At 34.8% G+C, this 8002-nt stretch overlaps 1 long non-coding RNA gene across 1 annotated transcript; it reads right to left on the bottom strand.

Moving 5' to 3' along the window:
• Positions 1-3215: 3215 nt before the first annotated feature.
• LOC111392404 lies at positions 3216-5323 on the bottom strand. Its single transcript, XR_002702262.1, has 2 exons — positions 5124-5323; positions 3216-4551 (listed from the first exon to the last, which is right to left on the bottom strand). It is a non-coding gene; the product is annotated as an uncharacterized LOC111392404 (long non-coding RNA).
• Positions 5324-8002: the final 2679 nt, after the last annotated feature.

Below are 8002 nucleotides of genomic sequence, written 5' to 3'. Positions count from 1 at the left end.
TCTTGGTACTACTCAAATTATATGTAATTTGATAAGTTGAATCTCTTTAATTGATTTTCCATGAACAAGTAGTGTTGTGCATTAGTTTTCTAACATATAGCTTTGAAACCAAGTTAACCGGAGATTTTTTTAATCGATAGTCTTTTTTCTTTTTCTTTTTTGGAAACCTATTTTTATGGTATTCTATTTGCTCATAGTTTGTATTTATCTGATTTTTTTTTTATTATTATTTTTTTGTCAGAGACAAAAAGCAATAGAAAGAACATGAAGCTCAAAGAACTATGGCATTAGGCACAACATTGGTAGCATGATTCAGTTATGGCTACAATGTTCTTGTGTATGTGTATGCTAATACTGTTATACTTATGTTTCATAGATCGAGCAACTTTAGACGAGATTAAGGTTGAAATATTGTGTTCTCCTTAACAAATATGCTGTTAGTTTGAGGTACTTCATTTCTTGTTACGTGTGGTATTATCTAGTTGATAAGATTGAAGTCTTAATATGACAAGTTTAAGAGCACATCAAGATTGCAAACAATTAAATGATTTTGCATCAACATTTGTGTATTAAGAAAATAAAAATCCACCTAAGTGCAGGTTTAGATAGGGCCCCTATCAGAATGTTAATGACTACACACATCCTCGTGCAAGCTTTAAAGGAAAATAAAATCTAACCTGCAGTATACAAAATTGTCGAATAATATTACATGTTTGAAAGAAATTACGATAAAAATTATTTGGCCATTGTCTTATATGCTTGTGTCTTATTCAAGTGAGACCTTTGTAATATTGCAGGCTTTAGCTGACTTCTTGGGGTATAAATTTGTGGTTTCCATAACTGTGCTATTGAGTAGTTCCATGCGCAAAACATTGAAAATTTAAAAAGAGAGATATAAATTTACATTTGCAATTTGATTTAACCCCGTCGAGTTCAGTCTTTACCAAATAAATTTATTAGACATCCATTCTTTCATATCATGCTCACGATTATAAGATTGATGATTCCTATTTTATTGGTTTATGATGTGATGAATATATATTGAAATGCGAACTCATCAATTACAAGGATTCACAAAATACACAAATATTTCATCAGCACATATATAACTTCATTAACACACAAGTATTGCATCCAGTACAGTTGTAATGGAATGTAACTAGACATAATTGAAAAACAAGCACATCTGAGTTTAAGACTTTTAGGCATTGCAAAGGTTAGCTAGTAGCCAATATCGCACCTGCTAAAACTTTACAAATTTGTGAGATGCTTCTTTGAGTCGGACTTTTTTTTTTTTTTTTTTAATGTTTGCTTTCGCGGCATCACATCTCATTTTTTGGGAATGGCATCAGTAAGAACAAGAATACTTTCATTGATAATACATATGAAAATTGAAAGGTTTCTTCATAGAATTTTTGTAGGTGACAGACCTTGCAACAATGGAGAACAATTGTCTCCAATTCCAATCCATGTTGGTACCAGTTAATGTCAGCTTCCTACTGAATTTCTGGAGACTTCGCCTGAGAAGCAAACAGTAATAGGCTTTGATTGTGAGTAGTCACAGAATATTCTAGAATGCATTAGATTTTTTGGGAGTGGCATCAGTGAGAACAAGAATACTTTCATTGATAATACACTTAAAAATTGAGAGGTTTCTTCATTGAATTTTTGTAGGTGACAGACCTTGCAACAATGAAGAACAATTGTCTCCAATTCCAATCCATGTTGGTACCAGTTAATGTCAACTTCCTACTGAATTTCTGGAGCCTTCGCCTGAGAAGCAAATAGTAATAGGCTTTGATTGTGAGTAGTCACAGAATATTCTAGAATGCATTAGATGTGGTGAAAGTGATGACAAAAACTTATATATAACAAGAATGACTACTCATTTTGTCAAATAAAACGAAAATCGAAGAAAGGTACTAACTAATGGACTATTTTATAGAATGGCTGTAAAAAAAAAACCGAAGAAAAAAGGTTCTTTTGTCATTGATTACGATTCAACGAAAATGGAATCCGTACGCATAGCAAGGTCAAGCACAGGCATATCCTAAGCACCGGAGGCAAAGAATGTCTGAAATGCTTTAGGGTATTTCATATGAAAGCTGAGTTCTCGGTGCATGAAAGACATGAGCATAAGGGGACAGAGTAAGGTAATGTATGGTTGATATAATCCCAATTATTTCTTATTTATATTTCGTATACTTTTCTATTTCAGAATTCTTTTATTCCATGCCTTTACAGTGCAGACCTCAAGCTGAGAATGATGAATAAATGACTAATTTTGGAGCCATTTCATCTTCCAAGTTTATTATGATAGGGTAGCAAACTTGTCACTAAAAGTAGTGGTAATGCCTTGATCAAAAAACAACTTGGACTTCGAATCTTGTTTCCTATTAACTTACATATTTTGTTCATCCTGGTGTACATCTGTTCTGATAACAAGTTGTCTTTGGTTCTTTTTCACAGGTTGTAGGAAAAATGACCTCGTCTGGAGGATCCGTATTTCCAGTTTTAGAGGTCTACTTCTTAAAGAATAGCTAGGGTCATTTAGATTCATTCATGTGATGTGAGGAGAGTTTTGTGGTTCTTCGTTCTCCTCTTGCATTCGGGGTTTACGTCGTTTCTCAATTGAATTTTTGGAATCATTTAGGTGTACATCTCCTGCATTTAGGTTAGAAATTGGCAATGCTCACGTTTTTTCATGGTTGCTTTAGATTTATGATCAACAATGAACTGGAAAAAGTGATGGAAAAGTAATCTTTACGTTCCTGACCCTTTATTTTTTATTAGTGACTCTTAAGGAACCAAAAAATATTTGTAGTCCTCAAATCACTTGTATACGAGAAAGTCTTTCAAGAAATGGTGCGCTCTTGATATCAATATTTCAAGATTCGAGCAGAATTTATAATTAAAATTGAAGGTAAAAGAATGATTCCCGATATTTACAAAACAAATTTGCGCATTCAAACCAGGAAAACTTAATCACATGATTCACACCTTTTTGTTAGGAGATTATAAGTAAAAATAGGATTAAAGACTTCAAACATGGCAAAATACAAGTGTTAATCTCGAATTCCTAAAGCAACTAATTTTAAGTTTGATTATAGCTTTTCCAAAATACAATATCGAGTCAATATGTGTAGAATTAAATGAACAACAATCGAATATAAGTAGTACATTATTCCACTCAATATTGAAAGGAATAATTTAAATGACAAAACAAAAAATGCAATTAATCCTTGAAAATCAAATGTACCACAATGGAGGTGAAATATTACTACGAGATTCTCTTGCATAATTTAATTGAAGAACGGTTCCATCTTCCATGTTAAATATTCCAGTGTCATGGCCACCACCGCCTGGTTCGTCGAAATAGAGGTCAGCATTATCATCTGTAAAGTATATGCAATTTTGCTTGATACATTCTGACAAGGCAATTGATGTATATACATTACTACCTAAGAACAATGCTTGATCTCCTAAACTAGTCACTCGAGTTAATCTATATGCATAATTACTCCCTTCCTCATGACATTCATCTAGCCTCCAAACAAAAATGCCAGTTGTATGGTATCTAGCTTCCTCTTCCTCTTCGTTGCCACTATCTTTGACATCCTCCACCTCATCAACATTATCATTATCATTACCATCAACATCAACATCGTCTTCCTCTACATCATTGTTGTCGTCGTCATCATAAAATGAAACCCCTTTCGGAAACGAGCAACAAGTAGAAGATGTCCTGATGATTCGACTAGGTACTTCTGATATGTGTCATTCGTTTCAATTGGAGCTGGGGCATTGACTGTTGCTTTTGTGCCATTGGCATCATCAAACTCACAAACAACTACAACTCCATGAGCATCTACAGCATAAAATTTACCATTCTAGAAAATAATATCTTGATAAACGCGAGAAGGGATGGAGATATTGGTCCAAACAGTATCTCCTAATTTTGTAAAAGCCAATATACAAAATCCTCCATAAATAGCAACTATAATACAAACCTCATTATAATCATGTAAACTTTTCTCCTTAAGAGGATTTGAGGACATCGCTATTTTCCAAACATATAAATTCCAAACCTCTTGTGGCTTGAATTTCTCACTATATTCATACTGATCAGGGAAGGTCAGCATAGAAGGTAGGCAAATTTGTTGTCTGGAGAAGGGGTGCAATAAACTGATTTGTAAATCAATGCCAATTGTCCACAACCATCCGTAATGTGCTCCTGGGCACATCCTGCCACTCGCTTCTGGCAACTGGAGTTGATATGTCTTTGACGTTAATAAGTTTAGAAAGCAACGAATCGATGCATCTTGATCATCTCAATTCTCTTGATCTTCGATATCTATTTTTTCAGCAAGCATGATCCGAGGATATCTAGTAGGCAATGAAGGTTTCTTCTTCAATATTGAAGTCACTGATTGCCATGATTTACAAACAGCGGTAAAGGAAGTAAAATCCTCTGTCACAGTTAAACATTGTGCGACAACAACCAAAATGTCCGTTGGAAGATCGGTCCAATCTGCCATACTCAGCTATCAACTGCAGCCCGTAAAGTCAAGATGAAAATAATGAATTAAGTGAAATAGGAAAAAAGATTATATTTTCAATCAGTCCCACAACAAAAATATTTACTTATGAAGAAAATTAAGTACGTCAGTGCATACATATAACAGCATAAACTCAAACTAAAAAGAAAGGATATCTACAAACAGAGAGAAATTAAATGAGCAAATAAGTATTAATATTGAGAAATTGAGAACAAAATACTACTGTAAGAATAAAAGTCAAAGAGTTGGTTGAAAATTTTTTACAATGTCAAGGTAAACTTGTAGTTAAATGAAAATTGAAAATACATGCTACTGTGACCATTTTTCAGTAAAACGGTTAATCCGATAAATTCAATTTTTTACGTAAGATGAAACAACTTTTCACATAAAAGGGCACACGATAAAAGAGCATCCAAGGTTCAGCCTTTCATCAGATTTCATAACAATCAAGGAAATAAAAATCAAAGTACTTCTACCAATTACAATTAAATCTTAATATAAAATATAGCGATATGTATAAATAAAATTAAAAAACATGAACAGAGAATTTAAATTGACAAGTACCTTTGAAGAGAGATTTACCGAGAAGGGAAGAATATGGATCTTAGAAATTTGAGCAAATTGTAGTATTGTGGCTACTTTTGTAATTGGGGTTGGAGAACTAAGATTTTTACGAATCTTTCTTGGTGTAGGTTTCATAATGCCGTTAGGTTTTTTGTTCTGCTGATAATACTACGAGGAAAAGAACAAAGTTGTTTGAATAAAAGTATACTCTAGAAATTGTTTGAGAACAAAATACTCGTCAGAATTTTGGAAAAGTGAATTTTATTCCTTGGGCCGTGTGCTGTGATAAGTGGGCCAAACTATTAACGCAGATTCGCTTGGCACATTATTAGGCTATTTTTCAGTTATTTAGGATTAAAGAGGAAATTACTCCATTGTTTTTAGAGTTAATTGTGCCAGTAATCACTAAATTTATATTTTTGTCTTTGACTATTCACTAAATTTTCAAATGTCGAGTTTTGGCACTAAATTTATCAAAATGTTGAACGTTGCTTACTGACATGACATCAATTTTACAACTTTAACGAAATTTTTGACATAGTAGACGGAATGCATAAATAACATGTATCGTTATGCAAATTGGCACCTAAGAAATGTGTCTTTGATTGCTCATTATACTTAAGGTGATCGAGTTTTGACCACTGAACTTGCAAAGTTTATGAATGTTATTCGTGGTGATATATGGGTTCAGCAGCTTGCATTCTTTTAATTTCTCTGTTTCTCATAATAGGACAAGAGAACACAGTGTTTATGCATTTAGCATAAATATAATACAATTGGCATTGTTGGGTTTTTGATACCCAATAAATCCCGAGTTATGATGTTAACGTGGGTTAATATTATTTTATAGGCATAGGCCGATGAATGAAATAAGTTCAACAACCAAGTCCATGAGCTACACCCGGTCAAATTGTATTCCTTATGGATGGCTTGAATCTTGGCCCTTTTACCCCTTTAATGGCACAATTTAAAACATAACCCTAGAGTATATATTTGACTATAACCCTAGCCACTTTGATATGATGATTGTGTGATTTTAAGATAAGAAACAAGAGAATCCCGGCTGCCCTCTTTTGTGTGAGAAAAAAGGTGTCCAGGAGTGTCCAGAATGTCGGTATAACGTGTGCAATTGGTGGTTCTTTCATAGAATACCTTTGTGGTATCTTCTCTTAGCCTTTGTGGCGATAAATTATCATCCTTTCTTATCCTACGTGGGTAAGATTGAATAGCAACCAAGGTGAATCAATTGGTTGTGGTTTGGAGCCGTTTGGATTGGTTGTTGGTAGAAAAAGGTACGTTGGACTGAGCCTGGAAAACCATCGTTTGAAGGTCTTTTGAGAGAGCTTCCGCAACAATTGGTATCAGAGCTTCAAGGTGAAGGTTTTGGCTCGTGAAATCTACCAGAAATCGTCCAGAAAATCGATAGAAACGCAGCAGAAATCAGATCGAAGAAACTGTCCAAAAACTGTTAAAATCAGTCTCCATTTTTCGCATTTTCTGATCAATTCAGAAGGAGTTTGGAGAAACGGAGACCACTGACGTGACGTGCAGGAGGAGGTGAACCCTGCAGGCCGGCGAGTGTCTGGCGATGCCGGCGCGTGTGGTGGCGCGTGAGGACCACGCGCAGAGAGGAGAGACGGCGCGTGCGGGCGCGTGAAACGTTTTCAGGCGACGGTTCCTTCAGGCAGTTTGTTCCTTATATTATTTCTGACATTTTTCGTGTTGAAAGTTTTCTGTTTCAGGGTACGCAGAAGAATCTGGACAGCGTTGTTCTTCGAGCGTTCGGGACTCGCTCGTGATTTTTTGGGTTGCTGCAGTTTCCAGAGACTTTAGGACGAATAGTGGTGGTCTTAAAGTGATAAATTCGCAACTCTCATAATTTAGGGACTCAGATAGGTCATCTCTGGTATATTGGCTTAACTTAGTTTAAATTTCGGCATTAGCAGATCATCGTGTGGGGTGATCATTAGGATTGAGGGTTGTCATTACTTGGCAACCATTGCTTATGCTAGAAAATTTAGGAATTATTTGCTCTGTTTTTTGAAGTGTTGAGTTTTTGATTGCAAGTTGGTAGTTGATTTTGTACTTTACCTGTCATATAGTCACTGTGTGAGACTTGTTGCATGGAAATTTGAACTTTTGTTCACATACCTTCGTGTTGCATTGATTTTCCTGTTAGAACACCTGGACTTGACCCGTTCGAATATTTCCTTGATCTGAGATCGTGAATCTTACGAAATTCTGGGAATCTAGAACGGTGTATATTGCGGCCGTAGGATAACTTTGTGTGACCTATCTGTGCTTTTGGTTGTTCTAGTTTTTTAAAAATATTTTCACGCTTGGAAGTTGGAATTTTTAATGGGAAATGAGATTTTTCAATTTGGCAACAAAAGATGAAGGGTATTTTGGTACAACAAAATGTTTCAAAAGCCATAAATGGCAAATTTTCTGTAAATTTAACAGAAGTACAAAAAGAAGAGTATGATAAACTTACATACACTTCAATTATTTTACACCTGTCTGATACTGTTTTGAGAAAAGTAGGAAAACTGGATTCTACAAAACAACTTTGGGAAAAGTTGGAGAACTTATATTTGCTTAAGTCAACTCCTAATAAATTGTACTTGCTTGAACGATTTTTCAGCTTTAAAATGGATCCTTCAAAGGATCTTGATGATAATCTGGATGTCTTTAACAAATTAGTTCAAGACATCGTTAACTGTGATGAAGAGGTATCTGAAACGTATAAAGCTATTATCCTGCTTAATTCCATGCCTGATTCATATAGGAAAGTTAAGAATGTAATTAAGTATGGTAGGGATACCTTAACACCCGAGATTGTCTTAGACTCACTTAGGAGTAAGGAGATGGAGATTAAG

The sequence above is a fragment of the Olea europaea genome, unplaced genomic scaffold (assembly GCF_002742605.1).
Source record: "Olea europaea var. sylvestris unplaced genomic scaffold, O_europaea_v1 scaffold927, whole genome shotgun sequence".
Lineage (NCBI taxonomy): Eukaryota > Viridiplantae > Streptophyta > Magnoliopsida > Lamiales > Oleaceae > Olea > Olea europaea.
This window is presented reverse-complemented; position numbering and strand designations above follow the sequence as displayed.